Genomic DNA, 26,461 nt, shown 5'->3' with positions numbered 1-26,461 from the left:
AATAGCACTTACATTTTAATTGTAAATGGAGGATAATGGAAAAGTAAATGTGGAAAAAATTTATAAATTTCTACCAGTGCACCTGAATTGTAAATTATAAACTTTAAATTTAAATATGTTGTGTATTTCTAAATCCGGCAGAGTGATGTTACGAATAAAATTTAATACTAGGCCATTAAAAAATGGCATGCAGTCATTGTATCACTAGAATCTTACTATTAATAAAATTACGCTTTATAACAGCCTGGTTGTTAAGGTGATTCATAATACATTCGCTACTCTTTATTCCTTCAGTAGAACTTCTCACAATTGATTTTAGCAATAGCAAGCAAATGGAAATGGCGTTGCATATGAAATAGAGTAAAGTTGCTAACATAATAATCGATTCACATAATATCAGTACCAGTAATTACAAAAATGGCAGGGGCTAAGACGTAGGAGAACAAGTCTTTTTTGAGTCATTTTTCCTAAAGCATTTTCGTTATGACATCACATAAATGCAAGGTGATCGTGTAGGCCATTTTTGATCTAAATCTCCATCTTTCAGTTTAAACGTTGTCACGTAATCTGAACAATTAAATTTAACGAAAACTTTCGTTGCTCTTAATCACTTAAAAATAATTTAAAGTAAATTTTCTCTGTTATATACATATAGAAAATGAGTTAAAATATTTAATTAAAATTATTAATTTCACGAAAAATGCTGCGGAATCATTTGTAATAGAATAAAATAAGTAGATTATTAATCGAGTCAAAGGAGGCCAGGTACCATAAAGAAAGCAAAAAACGTGAAGTTCAAACCCGAAAATCCATTCGGAACAAAACGCCAATTAGAATATAACTACAACAAATACGTAATTAAATAACACTGATATTTCTCTATGAAGGAGCAGCCAAAAAAGTTATCAAAAATATGGAAGAAACTGAAATATATACTTTAAAGTATCTATTATGTAGTTAGCAACAATGTCAAAGAAAATATGCATTTTACAATTAATTGCAATTTGTAAATACAGTGTTAGAAAACACTGGGAAAAGACAATTAGTTTCAATTTCTAATCAAAGCAAAGATCCTTTTTATAGAAAACAATTTTTTCGTAAATTTCATTAAGTTCGAAAGAATACGTTAATAGTAGAAACATGGAATACTAAAGAGGTAAAATTCTGACGAAATGGCGCACCTAGAAAAAGGTTAAGCAAAAATCCAAGACTCAAGGAAATAAGATATGCAAAAATACGAAAGCATTACTAAAATGCAAAACATTTATGATAAACTAATTACCCATATATAACTTCTTTTGTGACAAATAGTTAATTTTAAGTGCCAAGTAATAATGTTGAACAGGCAGTTGTCAAAAGCAAAGTAAAAAGTCAAAATGCTTAAAAATTTACGAAGCAATTATGAAATTTTTATAAAACAGGAACTTGTAAAAATAATATGATTTTTGCCCCATCCCACTAGCGTGATGGACTACATATTGAGTTAGAACAACAGGACATACGAAAGTTGAAGTATGCATATTAGAAAAACTGTAAAAAATTAAATGGACTCACAATATAGTTAAAACAACATAAATCAGATGAATAAATCGAAATTTGTTAAAAAATATTTTAGAGACAGATACTTTACCTCCAAATCAGGAAAATTTCCCGCACCCAAATCCTTTAAAAACATAGTTTAATAAAGTCCGTACAAGTTGCGAAAATTCAAAGAGTATGACAAAAGCTTGGTGATTGCAGTGCTGGTTCAACATTAAGAAGTAAAATGTGAAAAATTAAATATTATATTATTACTGTTGAATGGGAGTAATTCGGAATTTGATCATGTCGCAAGATCTTTGCTATTGAATTAGCATAGCTCTAGTAAGGAAAACTGTAAACTTATATTAGAATACAAATTAGTTTGAACATCCGAGTAATTTGTTAGACTCAGAAGAATCATCCATTTAGTATGTAGATCTGACGACATGTGGGGGAATTTTGTAGCTGTTAGAATTAGATCGTAAGGTTAAAATCCTCACTGCTGAATAACATTTAGCAGATGAAGGCTAAATTGTGTGTTTTTCTGACATAAATCTTTCAGCCATGGAAACTTTGTAATTTCTATTGTTTGACAACTTAAAGTGATAGATATAAGGCGGAGTCTCATAAACATATTAATTCAATTTTACTTTTCTTCCTTATTAATGAAATGTAATTAGACTTCTGTTAATTTGTGAGAACCGTAATTCATTAGAGCAAGAAAGAATTAGCAAATATAATTATATATCTAATTTGTGTTTAATTTTACATATGAAGCCGTCACTAAGCAGAAAAGCTTAGTTTGCATTTACTGATAGCCAACTGTTGGCCAAAAGTCAACTCAGTCCCCAATAACAAAGATGTTTTAATCATTTGAATATTTTTCTTAGTAAAAATTCGGTTTGTATTGTAATAACGAAAATTTTTTTTGTACTCTATTTGTATAAAGAGATTTATGCAATTGTAAGAGGAAGGAAATACCTAAGAACATGCTATAAAATACCTACATTATTTTTATTTATCTTCAAGAACAGACAAACAGTAAATCCTTTTACTTTTCATTATTTATCATTAATTTTCATTATTCATTATTTCATTATTTATCATTGCCAATTTAGGAATGAAACAAAGTATAGGTTTCTCAAAATAAATGATTAAAATCATAATTTCGTCTGAATATTGGATCCAAAATGACTGATAATGTGTCTAGTATTATTTTCCCACATTCTGCTCATAACTGCCTTTTGGCCTTAATAACCACAACGAAACACATCACTAAGTTGATTATTATTATTTTTTAATATTATTCTGAGACCTTTTATGAAAATTGAAATGAGGAAACGTAAAATAAATTTTATTCTGCAAAATCTGTGAGAAGCTCTGTGTAAGGCACATAGATTGGTCTACCTGCAAGCTATGTAAAGCCGCTAATTCAAGATTGAGTGAAACAAGTTGCAATGTAAATACGCTGATTCCAACAAGAATTTAAAAGGAACAATTTTATGAATTCTTTAATTACTTATATTAAAAGGGAAAAATGGAAAGTTCTTCAGTTTTGCTATTGAGAAGCATATGAAGAAATAAGACATCATCCATTTAAAAGTAAAACGCTATTAAAAAAAGTCCTTCAGAGCAGTGAGATGCACACTGATTCTCATGATCGGAAGATACTGAAACTTTCTCGCAGATATCATAAAGGAGAGTTTGTAAAATCCATGATAAATATATTTCGACCAATTTTATTATTTTCTCGAAGTACCGAAATATATCATCTACGAATATGTCAAGACGAAAACGTTTAGCAAACAAAATCATCACATTTTTTCTTAATGTTATTTTATTTTTCTTTACCGTAACCGATATTTCCATTGTGGCATTTTAGTACGAGATAAAATTAGCCATTGCTGCTGAGCTACAAATTATATGTGATGTTGCTCTTCAAATATCAATTTAAACAAAGAGACAATTTATCTTCAATTTCCTACTGAGAATCTCTGAAATTAATGAAGGCGCATTATCGGTGAATTATTTATAAAGAATAAGTCGTCGTTTTAATATTTTCACATTTTGTTTGTGTGCGATTATGGCCATCAAGATGTTTGTTAATATCTATCTAGGCTTAGGTATTTTTGAGAAAGCGGAACGGGTAAACACTTCACATCAGTTGATGACAATTATTAAATGTGTACGACATTATTATGTTCAGTTAGTCTTTGGATATTTTATAATATTTTATAGCGAGCTATGCTTAATAATAATCGAACTATTTAAAACTACTTTTGTTTACTTACAGAGTTGCACCATTTCTAGCAGGCATAAGCAACTTTTGCGATTTTATGAGAATATCTGTGAAGTCATGAAATCTATGAACAAACCATTTTCTTTCCCAGCTTTTGCATTAGTTATCTGTTGTTTGCTAAAGATATTTCGCTTTCAGTACCGCTATTTCTTCATAACAAACTACACAGTAACATACACCATTTTCGATTTATTTGGAATAGTTTATACGGTTTCCTTACTATGCACGTTAATTGTGTTAGGATCGAGAGTTAATGACGCTTCTGAAGAAATTATGACACATATTCAGACCTTGGCGAGTGGAGTACCGGATCAGTTCTTAAAATTAGAAATACTTGTAAAAAAAATTCCTAACCGACCCCCAGTGCTGCGTCTGTGGAATATTTATACTATTGACAGAACATTAATTATTACTGCTATTGGATCACTTTTAACTTATGGAATTCTTATAGCTAGTCTAAAAAAGCAACAATAAGCCTGACTCGTGGTCCATGAAAGTATAATGCAACATGACATTTGATTTGGCTAGTAGAATTCCACTGAAAATTTAGCTTTTCTTTCCTGTCAGCACTTTATTTTTCACTGTTATTGTTTAAATAATGATCTTTTTTAAGAATTAAAACTTCATATGTTAATGTTTGACAACACATTTCAAGATCTAATTTCGTAAGTTGTGCTTTTACAGAATATTAAGGTATGAAACTTAAAATTTAGTATTTTTTCTTTTTTAATTATCGTTTTAAAATGAAAAGTTAGTGTCATGCTGTGCTTTTAATGGCGCTCTAAAGTAACGCATGCAGTTGGAAGCCTTGTAAACCAATCTGCAATTATCTAAAACATAATAAATATAAGGTTTGTTGAATATATTTTTCAGTAACTCGGAATTTTGAAATTAAAGCTCAGATCTGGAGATTTTGAATTAATATAAATAACACAAATAACGTTATAAAAAACTAATCACCCGAAACAAACTTTCCCTAATTTGACTCTTCTAGAACATGTACTTCTCTTATACTACTTGGTTAAGGTATATTACTTATAGTTTCAGAGCGTTTGAAGACCATTTTCGCACTAAGAGCTTGCTTACGCTTTTTTCAAATTATTAGTTGCTTATTAGTTACTTCTATATTTATATTAACGTCAAGCTGTATCATTATTTGTTAATTAATACTGCTATTTTATATCCTGCGAATTTCTTTTAATTGTTCATTTGATGAACTTTTAAGCCTAATGTATCCCCAGTTTTTAAATATGTGGAAATATTATATTTGTGCATATTTTCTTCACTGAAAGCTAGACCATCACCTCAAAATCATGATATACAAATCGGAATTAACTAGAACTGTCAAAGTTGTATTTTGATTCATTTTGAAAACTGCAGGTGTGTAAAGTACGTTACATCTACACCATTTTCCACTGTACCTCATCTATATCGTATATTCAATTCATATTTGTGAAATATATGTTTTTATCGCGTGAATGTAGTTTCTGTAAGGCACTTCCGCAAGATATGTAAAGTACGACGGCCTTCAGAACGCTTTGCATCTGAACATGTATTTCAAATATTACATTTCAGTCTAGTCTTTCACGAAAAGTATAATATTAAAACAAAGGAAGAATATGCATATGTTGCTTTTTGTCTACTCATTTATTGCATTTCCGTTTCAATACGATATAGGATCAATTAGTGAGAGATCATAAAACAACATTTTGAAGATTTAGAACTGACGAAATAGCAAATAGTGCTGCGTCACGTGTAGATCTGCAGTTAATTTAAAATTTCATTAATTAATTTAGAATTATTTTAAAACTTTTTACTTTAAAACTTATCTTGGTATGATAATCTAGCAACTAATTAGTTGTCATTACGTTAATTTTAAAACATAAAATTGTATGTACACTGTTTAGATTCCAGACTAGAAAGATTTTCTCCGTCGTGAAAAATAGTAAACATTCTCGGCTGTCGAAAACGCGCTTTGCACATTCATGTTGTATCAATGAACTTTAGATTGTGAAAGGAAATCTCAATCAAAGTTGAACAGGCTTGTTCTTGTCAAAAAAGAGTTATTTCGATTTCAGTTTCTGCTTTAATGCCGAATTTATTATAAGATCAACTGTAGCTAGAAATTTGGAATTTTAATTTGAAGAAAAAAGACAATTTTTTTTTCTACAAAGTAGAAGTGTTCAAGCTTTTGTTACATGAAGAACATCATACTAAATTAGATAACATTTAGTTATATATTTGCATTTAAATATTAATTGTAAATACGTTATATAAATAAAGCAAATTAACTTTCTTTAAGACAATCAGCTAAGTTTACAAACAATTTCGGTCTTCTGCGGATTGATTTTGTTTATTTGGCTTTGACAAAGCACGCAAGGGCTATCCGCCTAAGAGAACGGATGTCGCCTAAGGGAGTGCTTTTTGAAGAAATTGGCTCGTAGATACATTACACATGAAGAAAACCACAAAAAGGCCCATGCAGCCAGTCAGTTTACTGTGATTCGAAACCTGGACTGAACTATTAGTGTTCAGCGACTTTACCTTTCGGCCGCTGGTGGGCCGTTGGTCTTCTGTGGAAGAGGTCATCATAGAAAAAATGACAATCAGTAATGATAACTGACAATTTGCATAATACAGCCATTTAAAAGTTCTTGGATGTATTTTAAAAATAATGAAGTAGATATGAAGTAGATTTTATTAATATTATAATAAATAAAAATAATTATGAAGAATGCATCAAAACACAAACAAAAAAATCTTAAGAAGGGACTTAATTTTCTCAATTACTGTACATGAGTAAAATTACGGAAAACAAATCTTACATGTAAAAGAAAAAGAAAAACTTACATTTTAAATTGTATTTAGTAATTTAAAGGAAATTTACTTACTTAATTTTCTCAATTAGTTAATCACTTCTTGAGGATACGCTGCCTAAAGAAATCAATCATTTTATTATTTCCTAAATCAGAGCATAATTATTTTTATCTAAATCAAAATCGCAATAACAACCTTGTATTTGGCTTACATATATGTGAGTAGCAGGAGTGAAACAACTCAACACAACTAACGGCATTGCATATGTTAATGTAATGAGACGAAGGATGGACGAACGCAGAACAAAAATTAATTGCCGAAAATCAAACAGATTTTGAAACCACTACGCAGTCAATTACTTGTTCGACCTTGGCAGCTAGCCAAAACGCGCAGAATTCCAGCTCCGGTATTTGTTTACATAAACATCGAACACATCATACGCCTGTCATATCATCGCTGGTAAATGAACAACAATTCAGCATAACGTTTCGTGATTTATACGAATGTATTAAACCTTTTGATGGTTCTTCTGATAATTTAATTGAATCTTTTTTAACTGACATAGAAGAATTATTTGAACTGAATAGAATTACAAATGATGTTCACAAGATTATATTCACAAAAAAATGCTTATCAGGCTCTGCTAAAACTTTTGTAAATTCTTTACATGGTATCAAAACTTTTACTACGTTAAAAGAATATTTGTTAGAAGAATTTTCCTGTAAGCTTAACAGTGCAGATTTGCATAAACTGATCTTTAAAAGACTTTTAAAGCCAAATGAATCCTTATTCGATTATTTTATTGCTATGAGAGAAATTGGTTTTAGAGGTCAAATTGATATGTCTTCTAATTTTGATTATGTGATAAATGGTATTCCAGAAAACCCTAACAAAATTTTATTATATGGTTGTAAAACTGTAAATGAATTCAAAGATAAGTTAAAAATTTATGGGAAGCTAGTGTCTGCTTCCAAACATGCTAAATTTTCTAGTGATACGAAATTTAAACAAAATAATTCTCATCACTTAGAGAGCAAAATCTCTCAAAAGCCTCTCCAACCTATAGTTTGCTACAATTGTGGGTCTAAAGGCCATAAAAGTTCTAATTGTTCTCATAAACAACCTAAATGTTTTTCATGCTATTCATTTGGCCATAAATCGTCTACTTGTACTCAGAAACCAAGTCGTGAATCACCTCCATCGTCACAAAAATCAGAGACAATTCTCAATCAAGTTGTCGTACAGTCACACCCTCTACATTCTATGATGATTCACATCAATATTTCTGACGTTATCATTCCAGCATTGATTGACACTGGCAGTCAAGCTACTATAATTAACACATCAACATATCAAAAAATTGGTTCTCCAGCGCTTCAAAAATCTTTTATAACATTATCAGGACTTGGTGATCGCATTGTACACCCAGTAGGATATTTCACAGGTTTTTTCAAAATTCAAAATACAAATTTTAAAACTGACATTCATGTTATTGAAGATAATCTCCTATCTGTTGACGCAATTATTGGAAGTGATTGTATCCAGCAAGCTGAATTTGCTATTGGAAAGCATGGTATTAAACTAATAGAAGCAGAAACTCCTGACCATAATTCTCTAATTAATATTGTAAACATTTTCGACGAACCTGATTCTCCTGATTTAACGCATCTTACCAATCCAGATCATCGCACAGAAATCAAACACCTAGTTTCGGCTTACAAACCTAATAAAACCAAAATAACTGATTTGCAAATGTCTTTAATCTTAACGGATGAAATCCTTGTTAGTCAACGTCCTCGCCGCTTATCTATAGCCGAACAACGAATTGTAGAAGCTCAAATACAGCAGTGGCTGAACGAAGGAATTATAAAACCTAGTTGCTCCGATTTTGCTGTCCCTATTGTCCTCTGCAAAAAGCGAAATGGATCTTACCGACTATGTATAGATTACGGACGTCTTAACAAGAAAATAGTGAAAGACAAATTTCCTCTACCCCTTATAGAGCAAATTCTTGATAATTTACAGAATTCTAAGGTCTTTATATCTCTTGACTTGAAAAACGGCTTTTTTCATGTTCCCATGAATCCCCAAAGCAGCAAATACACTGCATTTGTTACTCATGAAGGCCAGTATGAATTCCTTAAAGTTCCCTATGGACTGTGCAACTCTCCTAGCGTTTTTCAAAGATTTATCAATACCATATTCAGACCTCTCATTAGTGATCAGACTATTGTAATTTATATGGATGATATAATTATTCCATCTAAGGACGAAGACGACGGAATTAAAAAATTACAACGAGTCCTTCAACTTGCCTCAGACTATGGTCTAGAAATAAACTTTCAGAAATGCAACTTTCTAAAGAAAACAATTGAATTCCTAGGTTATGTTATTCAAGATAGCACCATTCGACCTTCACCATCCAAAACACGCGCTGTATAGTCATTTCCTGAACCCAAAACAGCTAAACAGGTGCAAAGTTTTCTTGGCCTAACTGGTTACTTTCGAAAATTCATTCAACATTATGCCAAAATTGCAAAACCCCTCAGTGACTTACTACGTGAGTCCACTCCTTTTGAGTTTGGTCCTGCGCAGCAGCACGCTTTCTTAAAACTGAAAGAAGCACTTTCCAGTGATCCTGTTTTGCATCTTTACCAACAAGGTTTACCGCTTCAACTTCATTGTGACGCAAGTAAACATGGTTACGGATCTGTTCTCTTGCAACAAAGCACTGATGGTTCCTTCCACCCAATTTACTATATGAGCAAGAAAACTACCCCCCAAGAAGAGAAATACTCCAGTTATAAACTAGAAATCCTAGCCATCATTGAAGCCTTTAAAAAATTTAGACATTATTTAGCCGGAACAAAATTTGATATTGTTACAGATTGCGCTGCTTTTGAAAAAACTATATCTAATAAAGACATAACACCCAGAATTGCTCGATGGGCTCTTTACCTTGAAGACTTTGATTACACAATAAAACACCGCTCTGGACATCTTATGAAACATGTAGATGCTCTAAGTCGTTTCCCTGTCATGTTAATTGCCATAGACAGTGTCACTCAAAAGATTATTGCCGCACAATCCACTGATGACTTCATTACGGGGATCAAACATACTTTAGAAAGAACCCCTTTAGATGACTGCTCCTTAAAGAACGGTGTTCTGTATAAAATAGTTGAAGACCAAGAACTATTAGTTGTACCTCAGGCAATGCAAACCGAAATAGTGCATAATGTTCACTCTAAAGTTCATTTTTCTGCTCTCAAAACGGAATCCATTATTAAACGTGAATATTACATCCCTAATTTATCTGCGATTGTTAAAAAAATCATTTTGAGCTGCGTACCCTGCATTCTTTCTTCCAGAAAGGCTGGTAAAGCGGAAAGTTTTCTTCACCCGATTCCAAAAGGCGATACACCGCTTGATACTTAACATATCGACTTTCTAGGACCACTGCCGTCAACAAACAATAATTACAAATATCTTTTTATAGTTGTTGATGCATTCTCAAAGTTTCTTTGGCTTTATCCTGTTAAATCAACAACCACTCAAGCTGCAATCGACAAATTGAAATTACAGCAAACAACTTTTGGTAATCCCCGCCGCATTATCTCAGACAGGGGTGCAGCTTTTACTTCAACTGACTTTCAAACCTATTGTCTTGACGAGAATATTGAACACATCATAATAACTACGGGCGTTCTCGTGCAAATGGACAGATTGAACGCATGCATGGTATTTTAATTCCCGTTTTAACTAAGCTATCTTTAGAAGATCCCGAAACGTGGTTTAAACATGTTGCTTCTGTGCAGAGAATTATCAATAGCACTACATCTCAAGCCACTAAGTTCACGCCTTTTGAATTACTTTTTGGAATAAAGATGAAAAACAAAGACGATATCAAAATTAAGCAAATACTTGAAGAGGAACACTTCCAATCCACTTTACAAGAAAAAGAAAGATTACGCGACGAAGCGAAAAACAATATTCTCAGACTTCAAGAAGAAAATAGACGTCAATATAACAAACGCCGCAAACAGCCAAACTTATACAAAGTTGGTGATAAAGTCGCACTTCAACGTACTTAATTTGGAACTGGAATCAAACTCCGTCCCCGATTTTTTGGACCTTACAAAGTCACAGCTGTTAAGCCAAATGACCGCTATGAGGTAGAGAAAGTCGGAATACATGAAGGTCCGAATACAACCTACACAGCTGCTGATTTGATGAAACCATGGCCTTTTCAACAATGAACTCTTAATTTTGAATTGATATACTCTTCAATTGGACATTCTATTTAGTATTTACTACCTTTCATTTTTTCCTCTTCATCATTTTTTTTTAATCAGTTGAAAATTTTTTTTCCTCTCTACAAAGAATTTTTATATATACAAGATTTATTAAGATGTTCATTTTTTTTTTTTTTTTTTTTTTTTTTTTTGCCTCACCAAGAAGTCCCAGATATGCTCCTAAAGACGCTTGAGCATTTAAGATGGTCTGGAGAAATAACATTTCTTTTTCCCTCAAGATGTTCCAGGATGATCTATTGACACTCCAAGCAAATGATGCTTCTTTTTTTTTTTTTTCTCAGAACGTTCCAAGATGGTATATCCAAACGACTTTTTTTTTCCTTTATTTCTTTTTTCTTTTTTTTTTTTTTAATTACTCTTTTCAGATTTTGTTGCAACTCCATCATCGCCAGGCGGCCCTGTCGTGTCAGGATACCCGAGTGTGAGTAGCAGGAGTGCAACAACTCAACACAACTAACGGCATTGCAGTGAGACGAAGGATGGACGAGGGAAGAGAATGAGAACAGCCATGTTTTCGACTAAGACGTATTAATAGATGGCGAAGCTGTTAACTTCTCAATTATAACTCTTTTTTTTCATTTGTAAATACTCATCACTGTATCTCCGTCAATAACTAAATAAATACTTAGTCACCTAAATGTGTGTCGTCAGCGTAGAAATCCCCTAGACGCCGAGTTTACATATATTAAAACATTCAATCGATTTCGAGGGCAGCTAAAGGTCCCTCTTCATCAGGAGAATGAAATTACTAGAAAGGGGGGGAAATTAAGCATCGGCAAAGGAGTCGCAGAAACACGTGTCGTTATCAGCACTGCACTGCGGATTTTGAATCAGAGTTACATTGGCCGCCTACTTTTACTGAGCCTGCTGTATTTTTTTCCTTCTTTTTTACTCTTTCTAGTAATTTCGTTCTCCCGATGAGGAGGGACATCTAGCTGCCCTCAAAATCGATTGAGTGTTTTAATATTTGTAGGCCAAATACAAGATTGTTATTGCGAGTTTGATTGTCACATTGGCGTGTTTCTTTTCTATTCATGATTATTTTAACTTGTTTCCGGAATCTAGAACTTATAAAAATTACAAACACTGCGCATTATGAATTTATTTAGGATGGAACATTCAAATTAAGTCAATTATCAGAACATTCGCTGTTTATTAAAACAATCATCCAATGAAGTCTGCTTATCTGACTTTCCGTTTTTGGTAGTCTCTTTGCTTTCTGAAACAACAAAAAATTTAGGAAGCAAATCAAGCATCTTATTCTTTTCTAAATTATACTTAATTATTTTAATTTGTTTACAAAATTTAGAGTTTTGCTCTAAGCGAATAGCTGGAATTTCTTCCCATATTGTAGAATTTTCTCTCTTTCTCTATAGTAGGGGAAATAACATGCATTTCAAGAAAATGTTTCTTATAGTTATCTTCCATTTGAAGATCATCGTTCTTGAAGTTCGTATGGCTATAAATATCTAACTGTAGACCTAATTCTACGAGTTGATATTCTACCTGAAGCATATAAGTTAATATATTTTATAAAACACTTTTTTACCACATTTTTCTCTACCACAGTTCCATAACATTTTTATACATTAAATTTGCACAGCCAAAGAAACTTTCTTAATCATTTCTTCTTCTCTACCGAATTTATAAATAATCTTAAACTAGTCTTTATTCGGCACTGATATTGAACTTTTTGTGACTAGTAATATGTGACTAGTTTTTGTGACAATATTAGTTATTAGCAGCAGTAGTCTTAGCAAGAAAGAAACGTAAGGCAAACTTACTTAATCTCTTTCTGTGAAGAATGGGCCATCGTACAGAATTAGCAGAACTTTCCTGCCCCAATTTTTATTATTTTTATTATTATTTTTCAGTTCAATTCTGTGAAAATAACGGCCGACATCTAGGATTTTCTATTTGCTTATTATTCTATTTTTTAGCTTAGGTTAGAGATTACCATATATTTTAACTCTCGGAGCCCTTTAGGCCTATCCTATGTCTTACACAAGTTAATGATGTCTACGAACTGTATTAGAAGGGTAGGAAAAGGGTATGGATGATAAGGGAATGTAAAGTAAGAGGTTATGTCAGCAGGTGTGCAATATCCATGAAACGAAATACAATTTTTAAAACGAACACTGCGGAAAAAAAAAAAAAAAAAAAGAGAGAGAGAGAGAGGAAGTTTAAAAAAAAAAAAAGGAAGAAAAATCCCCAATTCTATATCTCTTGTTTTACTGGACCGATTGAGGAAATTCAAATTGCGGTTTTCATGTCTCGAAAGCGTGACTTACGATATATATTAGATTTATACATACCATTGTTCTAATGTTCTAATATACATACCATTGTTTTATATTACAATGTTCTATACCATTGTAATTTTGATATACAATGGGACTTTTTCTGAAATAACGTACCAAATGTTTTCATATTTCGATCCAAGACTCATATTCTGCCTAGATATTAAATTTTTTTATATTTGGTGAGAAATTTAAACTTTATCTTGGCGCGTTTTTTTTAGTTTGCGCCAAGAATAATTCGCTTGGCGAACTTCTTAATTTATAGCAACCTATTTTTCTTTCCTTTTTTCGTTGAACACGAGCGGAAAAAAGGTCCGTTCATACATTCAACTAATTTTAACAAAGTGCGTAAATCGCATTTGGCGTTATTACCGTTTATAACAAATATGCCAAATTTTAAAACGCGCCTATATGTAAATTTCTAAGTATGTCGTAGAAAACTTGGAATAAAAAAACTAACTTTTTCAGGCATGCTTAGAATCACGTCTACTTTAAGATGATGGTCAAAATTTTATGGGTTATATTAAAAAATGTTTTTCGAAAAATTTATAAAAAATATTTAAAAATACAAATTTTAAAAATAAATCATAAAAAAGGGGCTAATTTTATTTGGAATGTAGCTAAATTTCGAAATGTGAGAGGAAGAATCAAAGAAGTTTAATAAAAAAACGAGATATTATTAAATATATACCAAATTCAAGTAGCATGGCGGAGCTAAAATTTTGAGAGCTAATTTTTTAAAAACTTCTCGTGCGATTTTTACAAAGCTTGGCAGTTTGGCATAGTTTAAATTAGAATCGAAATACGGAGAAGGATTGACATGTCATTTAAGAAAAAGTCTGATTTTGTGTCGAAATACCTAATTTAGAACAACGTTATATGTAAATCTAATACATATCCTAAGTCGTGCTTTCGAGACATGAAAAACGCAAATTGAATTTCATCAATCGACCCAGTAGAATGGGACATATAGAACTACTCCCCTTTTTTTCCGCAGTGTACCTTAATATGTCAATATAGTTTCAAAGTTAAAGTGTTAAAAGTTAGCAATATGTAAAGATTCTTCCCCAATTTAAGAAATCACGTCGATTTTAGTGTTCTGATAGTAATTTTATATTATTTCGGATAACATCATGAGTTGTTACGATAACTTTGGTTCCTGCTATATAATCATTGCACTCAATTCAGTTCAAAGATTTATTCGTTTATTACTCATTAAATGAAATTTTTATTACTCTTTGCAGGAGATAATTACAAATTAATTTTATGACTATGCAGTGTAGGCTCAAATTAAAATATATCATGAAATAACGTCATACCATTTAATGAGATATTTGTGGCTACACTTTTGTGAACAGTCTTCATATTTTTGGTTCAACTGTTTACGTTCGCAGGTGAATGTCTTCTTCTACATTGAAGCAAATTCTGTATATTGTTTTAGTATCTGCGTGGGTATCCTATATTACTACACTGTATAGTTGAGAAATACAGCACGATTTATTTTTTTTCCCAAGCAATATTTTGAATTCATCTTGTACGCATCCGAAATTCAATTTATTTTTAAACGCAATTTTTAGTTAGTATGAGGCATTAGTGTAAGGACCTCGCATTCCACTGAGCTGAGTTTCAAGCTGAACAGTTCTTTTTCCTTACACACACACTTCTTTCTTTTGATCACATTTAGCACCCATTCAAAGTCATTCAAGCTCCGTTCCTTGAGCTAGTGGAAAATAGATTTCAAAGGAATCTTTCAAAGCTTCGATATGTGCCTGAATAATTTTCTATATTTTTTCTTGGATGTTAGATTTTTCCGAGAAAGTTTCTGGGAGATGGCTGCAATAATTATCTTCCATTCCGACTCACTCCATTAAATGCATAAGTTTCTTCATAACAGTAGACACTTTAGCGTTTGCATCAAAAACCACTTACAATTTTTGCCAGTACACCATTTATCAGATAAATCTTCGCCGATATAATATTGTGGTTCGTTAAAAGTTATACTACCTGTTATTGTTGTTACTTATCTCAATTGTCTGATTGATAAACCCGCCCGGAAAAAAAAAAAAAAAAAATTAAGGTCCTTATTCGGGGATTACCCTTGGACTCTAATGTTGATACCATCAAAGACTCTTTTACAGAGCTAGGATATAATGTGCATAAAATGGTACAACTGACCAAATATAAGACTAAGGCGCCTATGTCGCTTTTTCAAGAGCAACGTATACCCAATGCAAAAAGTGAAGATATTTTTAATGTAACTCATCTCATGTTTTTTTGGCATTAAGATTGAAAAATATGTATCTAAAACCCAGGTTCCCCAATGCTACAATTGCCAGAAATGGCATCATTCTTCAGAAAATTGTCACGTTGCACCTCGGTACGTTAAATGTGCAGGCCATCATAGAACTAGCAATTGTGACCATCAGGAGCACCTGGATACCCCCTAGTGTTCGAATTGTCTAGGCTTCCACGTGGCCTCATATAGGGGTTGCCCTAGGTTCCCATCTTACAAGAAAAACGCATCTAAAAACCCACTGTAAAACCAGGAATCAGTTATGCCCAAGCGGCAGATCCGACTAGCAATGGTAATCTGAATCCGAACTTTCCTGTCAACACGGAAAAAGTTGACAAACACCATCCTGGCAAGTCTCTTCCAGATAATACTCCAAATTATACCAGCAACCGATCAGACATCTCTGAATTGCTAAATGTTACGAAGGAAGTTCAGGACCTGTTTGGGTTCCAAATTGGCAAGATTATACAAATTTATAAGAGCAAAATTCCCGAACTCAAAAAATGTTACAAACTTGTTAAATAAAATGTAGGCACCTCATTCTTGAGGAGTTATCTCAACTTTGAAACGTTAATTAATTTCTCACTTTTAATTACACCAACAACTATTGTTATTCCCTTCAGTTAAATAATTGTATCTACTGTGCGTTATCCCTTGTTTCCCCTATTTTTGGAGTCTCACGTTACATTAATTTGATACCTTCACCCAATTTCTATTATGATGTTTAATTATTTATGTATGAATTATTAATTATTAATGCTAGCTTGCTATTTCTATCTGTTATTTTGCATTTACTGGTCACGTCTTAGCTCGTCTGGAAGCAATCACTGGCATTTCTTTTTAATTATACTGCTTATCGTACTTCGCCACTTCGGACTCTTTCTACTTGCACTTAGTACCTGCCTGATAGACTGGAACCACATGCAGCGGGCTCATTTCCCGTCCCACACCTAATTTTGAATAAGAGTACCCCGGGGGGGGACGCGTCCAAGTTCATCCAACCCCTCTTCTCCTACCACCAATCTGTCGAGAGGATTTTCGGCTCATCGCATATTTAGAGTGCTCCCATGCCGCACAGAGACTGTACATTTTTAAACATCCATGCCGAACCGGGGTTCAAGTTCGAACCGGGGCCTTCGGTATCGCAGTAGGCTTCCCTAAATACTATGGATATATCAAGTATGCCCGTGTTGGAAGCCAATTCAGCAGTTTACCTCCCCTAACCACTATACTCTATATGCAAAAATCTTTATTTAATAAAAGGAAGTATCACTTAAAATGATCTTAACAAGTATTATAAGTGCAAGGATAAAAGAAATATTTCCCTTTTATTAATTAAGACGAAGTCAAAAAGGCCGTAGAATCGCAAAGCCCTCTAATGTAATTTCGAAAAGAGAAAAGTATAGGAAAAATCGTGTTAGAAATTCAATTTAAGGTGAAAAATGAGTGTCGTATTTTTTATGTGTTTTTAATTTCCTGTTTTCAAAACCGTTATGCTGATTTGCATGTGACGAACTTAATTTAACCTTTTCTACTGCAGTTGTTAAGCTGCTAATGTTATTTTACGAAGAAAAGTAAAAACAAAAGTCAATATTCTTTGTTTAGAAACTATAAAAAACATAAAGACCAAAAAGGAATAGAAAGAAAGAACCCGCAATGAAATTTAATTTATTCTACCTATTTTTAATATGATTATCTGAGGAGAATTAAGAATTGAAGGTTAATAATTAATAACGTTTCTCATAAGATTTTCATGTTGTTCTCGAGACTCTTTTTCTAATGCAAAGCATCAAAAATTTTGATTAAAAAGCTGTTTGGTTTCGTATTTTAGTTCCGTATCCATTAATTTAATTTAACTGAAGTTCATGATATATATATATATATTTTAAAAACCAATTCATAAATTCTTCAAAATTTGTATAAATCAAACTAAGAAAATTAATATTTTTTAAATGAACATCGTGAACGAAACGTTTTACGGTTTAGTTTTTAAAATATATTTTTCGTTTCTTTTCCAGATACATTATAAAATTTTATTTCAATAGAATTTTGCTATAATCAAATATTTAAAGCTTTTGGAAATAAAGAAAAAGTTCTAAAAAACAACTTTAGCTGATGTCTGTTAGAACAACTGAAAATTTGCCTGAGATATTACAATACTATTTAAAAAAAAAAAAATGTGTATTCTGAAATGTATCATATTTGTTTTTAGCTTGTATAAACAAGCTACTTCACGCTTATAAAAATGTTTTAGACATAAACAAACAAACTACAAGCAATGTATTATTATGTTAACTGGGAGAGTTCTGCCTTTTTATAAGTGGACGAAATATCTATTTACTTTTGTTGTATGGCTTCGGATCCAAATTCACTGTTCGCATGTGAAGTCGTCACATTAACATCACATACAATGACGATATCGTGAGCATATAAGAGATTTACGTATTTTCTCGCGTAATAGGGGAAGTGTTTTAACAGATCCAGTTGGCAATAGGAAAATGCCCGTTCGAATCCCAGAGAAGGCACAATTTATATTAGTTTCATATTCCGAACAACGTAATAGACTTTGCATGCGCATGTAATGTAAATTATCAGTTCACGTCTTGTTTAATAGAAATATCGGCATTCAGAATAACATTTGTATGTGGATCACCGTGGAACACATATGAAATTATAGAATCTGTATAGATCTGGAGGTACAAATCATCATGGTGATCTGTACAATAATTACCGTGGTAATCTATGCACATGTACTCATCTCCTGCACGGCGCTGGTTTGGAATGAAACATCTTCAATTAAATTATCAGTCCACCGAAACACTCAGCGTGTGTAAACTTCTACTTCTCAGGCAAATTAACGGCCCATCTATTATCAGATGTAGTCCATCTTCACTAAAGTATACTTTCATCACTAAAGTGTACTTTTCATCACTAATGTGTACTTTTAGTTGCTACAGAACCTCGGGGAAAAAGTGGCGAAATTCACATGTCACAGGATATTTTTCGACTCCTGCAATGATGAAAAATCTTCATATGGCATGAATGACATCCAAGAAGCCATTAGAGCTAAGCCGATAAATTATTCTTTGGGTTACTTAAACTAAACCTCGCAATAACAGACTTTTGGTTTGGTTTAATTAATTATGGCAAAGCACACTATGCCTAAGGGGAGGAATGCCTTTATGGAGGACTTTCTAAGGAAAATTTAATCATATACATAATGGGCAAAACCACGAAAACGGCCAAGCAGCCAGCCAATTTCTCTGAAATTGAACCTAGATCAGAACTACCAGTATTCAGCGATTTTAGCGCTCAGCTGTTGGTGGGCTGCACTAATAGACTGCCACATGTTCCGGTTATTGAGTTGCACTCTTGAAAGACAGATTCTTGCGCGTCGAATAATTAATTGGTAAATATCTTCTCTTGTAAGCTACCCCATGTACATAGAAATGGGGTCCAAAGACTGCCTGAGCTTTAACAGAAAGTCATTGCTGCGCTTAATTTTACCAGTGATCACCCTTTGCTTCTATACAAGTCAAATGTTCGCGTTCTACTTTTAAAACTGTCAAAGTTTTCCCAGCAACTCGGTATTCTTAAAACTCAATAACTGATTTTTCGTTTGCCAAGGACTTTGTAGAGTGTGATTTGTTTTGGTAACACATATTAAATCAAGATTCCTAAGACTGTCAGCCACTTAGTCTTAAAAAGTATACCAGAGCCATGCTGAAGATGTAAAAGACCCTTTTATTAAGCACTCAGTAAATTGAACAGAAGGCGTTCCAGGTGCTTACAAATCAGCCAGCATTTATGGCGTAATCTCAAAAGTACAATTTTTAATTAAAATTAAATCTAACTGTTTATTAGCTAAGCAGAGGTATTTAAACCCGTAAAATTGGCTTTTAACTTACACCGGTGTGACAGCACTATCTGCAAGAATTAAACAAGGCCTTAAGCAGGAATACTGATCGTAGAATGGTAATGTGGCTTTCAGAAGGCAGAACATGTTCTGAGTAACACAATCTCAACCCTTACTTAAATACACGCGAGCTAATTTGCGGTTTGGCAGGAAAACGGCAAGGTTTTGGTTTATTTTTAATAATGGCAAAGTATTCGAGGGCTATCTGCCTAAGTGAAGGAATGCCTTCGTAAAGAATTTTCTAAAGGAAACTGGTTTAAATATTATTCTAAGAAATATATTATCAATTATAAAGTCAAAAAATAAGGTCGAGAATTTTACGGAACATTTCAACACTGCGGCAGAATGGCTTGGCAAATGTAAAATTCAACTTTTTATATATTCTCCATAGCTCAAAAAGTTCAGTTATTGAAATGTTAGTCCCATTCGTTCGCTTGACTGATAAGATTCTCGATGACATAAGTAATTAGTAGTTTCATGAAGCAGCTACATAGGTAAATAACAAGTGCTGCTATTTGCAATACGAACAACTAATCACTGAAATGAGAAGCTTTCGCAGTGTTTTCTTAACCACTTATTATTATAATTGAATGTAAAAGTTATGACGTCTGCTTTAAATAAAGCCATTTTTTTATTTATCATACAATTGACAAATTTACGAATTTTAAGTTTGCCAATTAAAAAAAAAATTATACGTCCAGTAAACTACAGTTAAATACATACATATATAATGCAGGCATATATATATCTAAGACACAGCCATCATATGTGTAGCCATAGTTATATATAAAAAAGAAGGTAACCGTTTTTTAACCGAAAATTAAGAAAACAGGTTTGGAACAATTTGGCGAGACCTTAGGGTATTGACATGTGGTGCCATCTGTCGAAAATGCATAAAAATAGAAAGCTTAATTGTAAAATTTTTAAGATTGGATAATGGAGATAGTTACTAAAAACTCTACATACGATTTCCATAAATACCCATTTTAGATATAAAAACAGCTATTTAATAAATTATTAATTTCAAAGAACTACAACTAGCTTTTGAAAAGTTAATTTGTTAAGAAACAGCATTTAAATCGGAAAGCGTTTAACTTCCTTTTCTGTCAATTTAAACAGTTTGGTTACGTTATTATCATTTATCAGTTTTATATTTTCAGAATCTCTAAAAAAGATAATGTATTTATGTATGATTAAAAATAGCTTTTATTTACCTTCATTAATAGTTCCAGTTATTAAAGTTATAAATCATTTCAGTGCTTTTTTAAGATGCAATTTTTAATGAAGCAAGAATGCAATAGCAATGACTCAAAAGTTAAGAATATAAGCAGATTAAACTTTTTTGTTATAAAACACAATTAATTATATGGCACAGACACTTGCATTTTATTACAGAAAATATGTATTGGTTGATAAAGACATATTTAATCATTTCAATGAAGAAAAATTAAATGTAGATTTTCAATTACGCCTACTCACGAATATATCGTATCCATTCCATTGACGGAAGACGCGAGCACTGTATCTTTGTTGTGTTATAAAATTCCCCTTTTCGCGTCTAAATATTCTTAAATCAATAGTCTCAGACTTGAATTGCATGCAAGATCTGAAAACAGTTAACGGCCCAGAAATTTTTTTTAATAAAATGAAAAATTTATGAACAAAGTAAAAAACAAACAAATAAATAAATAAAATAAATTTTAAATTTATTAATAAAATTTTTTATTTTGCTTGTAAAACTTTGAGATGAAAAAAAAAAAAAAATTCCAACGAGACAGATTTTTTTTTTTACAGAAGGAAAGGTTTTAAGAATAAAATTTAAAAAAAAATTCAATTTAGCTTACTAAATATTTAGCAAAATATACATTAATAATAATAAAAAAATACCTATCTGAAATGTAAAGTTTGGTACCAGTAACACATCTTTGTTGGTTACGTTTTGTAATTCAAATACATTATTATGAATTGACAGCTAAATATTAAATTTATAGACTGACCCTTTTTCTCCAAATAAATATAATACGTTGATTTAATTATTAAATAACTTATTTTAGTTTAAACTAAAAATTGTCAAATTATGAAAGTTTCCTAAGTTTTCAGGAAAAAAATTAAGTGAGACAAAACTCGATTTTTTTGGGGGGAGGGGTGGGGTCCAGTGGTGGGCTCTAACCGTTTATAGCCTTTGGCTCTTTCTAAAGCCAGACGCGGTGGTCTCTTTAATATGGAGACATCTTATATGTAGGCTACCGTTACCTTTTATGAAGGGACGGCCAAGTTACATCTATGCCTTTTTCGGGATGAAAAACCCGGGTCCTTCGGTACGGCAGTCAGAATATAGTTTCTTTCTCTTATTTATTAAAATTATCTTCGACGGATAAACAAAAATGCACATGTTTATAAATAATTGTAAATTTTTCTGTTTCTTACTGCAGCCTGATACTTGACGACGTTTCGATTTTGATAAAGTTTGAAGCCTTTTAGAGAGAAACTTCTAGACATTAGTTTCATCTAGGCATTAGTTCAAAATATAACAGTAGCGGAGAAAATAAATGGTATGAAGATTTTGGGATCACATTTGGCAATGTTTCAGCAAAGTTTAGAAGCGTTTTTATAAATATATGACGAACTCATGTACCTATATGTGAAATATAGATACATGACTTCGATCATGAGAACAAATTTGCGAGATAACCTGAAAATATGCTTTTTCTCTTTTCAGCAAAAATTGTCTTGAATCAACATCAGCAGCCAAAGTAATGGCCACTGTCTTCTAGAAGGGACATGGGTTGAAATAATTGACTACCTTCAATGTATAAAAACAGATATAGAGGAATACTATGTATAGTTAATAGAAAAATGCACGAAAATATTAATGGCACATGAAGGGAAAGTTGTCGAAGGGAATTCTTTACCACCATGATAGTATACCATTATATGCCTCTGCTAAAGCGAAGGCTGCTGTACTTGTTGCAGGCCGCCCTGTCGGTATAATGGTTAATGATGTTGACTACCGTACCGATGCTTCCGGCCTCGAATCCATGAGTGTTCGTAACCATGTAGTGTCCGTGCGGCTAAAAGGCACTCAAAATATACGGCCAGCCAAAAGTCCTCGCGAGGGATTGATGGTAGGGAAAGAGGGGTGAGAGAATCTCGGACCCTTCCTCCGATTAAAATTGGAGCGGAACTGCATAGTTAATACTGAATACTAAACCTGTTTGACCAGTGGTGAATTTCTGGTTGTCCCGCCTACTTCTACCTGTACCTGTACTTGTTGCAGGTTGTTATCTCATCTGTTATATTAAGCAAATCTTGCTTCAGGAGACTTTTCCGGTTTAGGAACCTGAAGAAAGTATTTTGCGATATGCATTTTGCCTACAAATGCTGTCGATGAATGATTCTCAGAGCAAGGAAAATAATTTTTCTCTCAGGAGTTAAGTTCTTAAATGCACTTTACGCATTTTCGTCATGCAGCCAATTGTTTTCTCCATCTGTTCGGTATTTTGAGTCTGCATGTTTCATTTGTGGGATTTTAAGCAGCACAAACTTTTATGAAAGTTATCTGAGTATTTGTAGAAAAGATTCGTAACATATGAGTAAATGGGGCCGCACAGTTAAATAATAGTGTAATAACATACGAGTAAGTAACAGTTAAGTAAGTAGCATATGAGTAAATGGCCCCACACAATAAACAGTGCTGCGCAGTTAATACTCATGAGGTTCAAATGCCAGAGATGGTAATATTCACTTTCCTCCATTTGGTCCTAGAAAATTTCTTCTACCTTTTCTTCCTTTAATAAAGTATTCAGTTGTTGTTTTATTCATTATTCTAAATAGAAACGATGAAATACACAAACTAAAAATACCAATATTCTAGTTCATTATTTTGACAAAAAAATATTTATTGCGCTGAAGTGTAAGCATAACTTCTTGAGAAACAAATTAAAGTACAAGGGCAGGGATTAGGAAATCAGTAAACGAAGTTAAGATATTTATAAGAGCATGCAAAGTCTTAAGAATTCCAGAGCACCAAATAAAGAAGTTTATTCAAAACACTTTTTTCAGAGTAAAATTGAAATACGAGGTTCAAAAATTATAAATTTTGACAGAATATTTCTGAATATCTTTCAAGCACGAGTTTCATATCTTTAACAGGAAATATGGGATGTCCACAAAGTTGCTGATCAATTTTGCTTTTATTATAGTTATCAGGTTCAATGTTTCTTCTAACCTTCTTCGGAAACATACAATGACCTGACTAGAACAGAGAGCTTACTAAAGCTATGTTCACTAATTGTAGTAAGTAGACAGGATACAGACGAAGGGTATACAAAACCCTTTATTTTTTTTTCTTTATATACAATGACTTCCGTACTTCGGAATACAATGACCCTCCACTCGGGGTCTAACTTAAAAGATATCAAAATAAAACTAAACTCTAATTTAACTTTAGAATAAGATTGGCCTTATAATAACAGGAAGCGTATGTAGCACAGAGACTGTGAACACTGCAATACGTTTAATTTATCAAGAGGATTAAAACCTCTGGCCTGGAAGGCAAACAGCAACTGCGTAACTTCTAAGGTAAGCGGCCTGCTTTGACTCAACTGCTTCCTCTCCTTCGCTTGGCAAAGAGGCCACACTTAAATACTTGGCGTTCGCCAGACAAACTTTGCATAAAAACCTTCACGCTTATAATTCTGGCCGGAAGTAGAAAATAAGAAGTGATAGTAAAGATTTAAAATAAAATAAACGTTAGTAAAACTTAAGATCCTTACATACTTCCCGCCAGAGTTAATTAGTTTGAAACTGAGGTCTAAAACGACCTTGTTGAAAACTTTTAGCTCTAGAAACTAACGCGAGGCCAACCTTTTACAATCATAACTTAGCTAGAAACTAGAAAATTTTAAAAGAAAGAAATTTGTTACAATAGCAGCTCCCGGAATATACAACAATCTTTTTTCTTTTTCATCTGTACTGCATCTAAACAGGAGCTTTATTCAATTCTGGTTCCTTCCAGAGATCTGGAAGGAAAACTAGTTTAATGAAATGTTACAGAATGACATTGCAAATAACATATAGAATATACTTTTCTTAACATTCTTATTTCATTCATGACTATTTTAATTATCTCTCCCCGTGCTCTCTGACATGTGTTGTAAAAAACACCAAACACGAATGTGTTTCTGTCCATGTGTTCAACACTTCCTCCTACAATCAAAACACTAACGTGTTAAAATTCAACATACGAGACCTCTTAACACACCCTAATTTCAACTCTAGACCCTGAGGTACTATTCTGAAAGTGGCTAACTCTAAAGTGTAGCGTCAGAGAGCCTAACTACATCATTCAACCTTTAACACATATTCACCATGATTTAATCTTTACAGTCACACGAATAACAAATTTTTAACATTACTTTCACTTTTACCATATCACGGTATTTCTAAACATTCAAAATAACAGTTCACATGTATACAAGAACATATCAAGATGCCGTTAATTTTACACATTTGAAAACATACATTAGTAGTACATTGTTAACTTCTATTCTTTTCAAAGCAAGTGCCAATTCTTTCTACATTGAAATAATACTACATTTCAAAAAGTCTTTCAGACTAAAACTTCTTTCTTGTTAGAATGTTTTAAATAAAATTTATACAATAACTTATTACAATATTTAAGTCTTTATACAACGCTATTATACATCAACTTTAGTTTTACGCGCGAGTAATTGAAAAACATAATAAGAAAATCGGTCACAACTCATTTCTCGCCCTTTTGGCGATAAAGGTAGACCTCGCATGCGGTAAAACTTCTTGAAATCTGCCACTTGCAGTAAGAATGAAAGATTAACTTAAGTTTGTAAAGTAACATAAAATTTTACTTATCTTTGTAATATTCAGACATCCTTTTCTGGGCCCAGTCTTTAAAGGTGCTGCAGACCGTAGCTTGGTTGATCCTCCTTCTTGTAGGGGCTCGCCCTTCAGTGCTTTCCTCTGGAAGCTTCCGTTTTTCACCACTACGGCCACCCTTGAACATCTTCCTTTTGTGCTCTGCTTGTGGTCTTGGCCGTTTGAAGGCAGCTGGTCTTGGTGGAACCGGGAAACTTCTGTCGTGATCCTGCTCGGGCCTCGTTGTTGGCCGTTCAAATTTTTCTTGTACTTTTTCCTCCGCCACTGATGGCCCTTCCGCAGTTCGGCGACTTTTGCTGCGGAGAGTTCTGTCGGATGAGTCAATCTTCCGTTTCACAGCCGGGTTATAGTTGCCGTCCTTTCTCCCGGTCTTTTCCACATACGTCGTCCTTCTCGCTTCTTCATTCTGGGGGTGTTCGTGAATTCTGTTTTTTGGACGGTGGAACGGCTTCTTTTTCTTTTTACCTTCAGTTTTTCCGCGGGGCAATTTTCTTTTCACTTGCTTCTGTCTCTCATTGGCTTGCCCTTGTACCTGTCGTTTTCCCACCTCTGGAAATTGTACCTGCGGTGTCTGCCGTACCGGATCCTGCAAAAGATCTGAAAAGATTTGCATTTTATTACGATCGAAGTAGGGCTTGATTTGATCAATGTTTGCGGAACAGGTTTCACCATTTCTTGCCTTTAACACTACAACAGCGTGAGTTATTTTTTCTATAACATATGGTCCTTCAAAGCGTGGAAAAAATTTGGCAGTTTTATCTTCTGGTGCTGAAGAAAGTGAATGCTTAATTTTTAGTACTTCATCCCCTACTTTATAAGTTACTCCCCGTCGTTTCAAGTCATAATACAATTTTTGTTTTCTTTGTGCTACTTCCGTATTCTTTTTTGCTTCTTTTATTAGTTTTTCTATATCACCCATTTTAAATTCTGGGGCTCTTTGTTGCACATAAAATAGTTTATCTAACGGTGTTATAACCTTTCTGCCTAGAAATAACTCAGCAGGAGTTTTGCCCGTTGTATCATGTTTTGCGGTCCTAAGGGCGAAAGCAAATTCATTGACATAGTTATCCCAGCTTTTATGAAAAT

The 26,461-nt window shown here is 33.0% G+C and overlaps 1 long non-coding RNA gene across 2 annotated transcripts in view; it reads right to left on the bottom strand.

Annotated features, from left to right (window-relative positions):
* LOC146996239 (uncharacterized) overlaps positions 1-26,461 on the bottom strand; it is a 281,313-nt gene that overhangs the window by 241,929 nt on the left and 12,923 nt on the right. The window contains exon 1 of one of the 2 annotated variants that reach the window (XR_015042145.1): positions 6,712-6,872. The exons of the other annotated variant lie outside the window; for it this stretch is intronic. This is a non-coding gene — a long non-coding RNA (uncharacterized LOC146996239). Of the gene's footprint in view, positions 1-6,711; positions 6,873-26,461 lie in introns of those variants that run through there. 2 annotated transcript variants of the gene reach the window in all.

This window comes from Stegodyphus dumicola, chromosome 7, assembly GCF_044657685.1.
Source record: "Stegodyphus dumicola isolate Sdum_Otavi_A_Nest chromosome 7, ASM4465768v1".
Classification (NCBI taxonomy): Eukaryota; Metazoa; Arthropoda; class Arachnida; order Araneae; family Eresidae; genus Stegodyphus; species Stegodyphus dumicola.
Note: the sequence above shows the minus strand (reverse complement) of the source record. Positions and strands in the feature narration are given on the sequence as shown.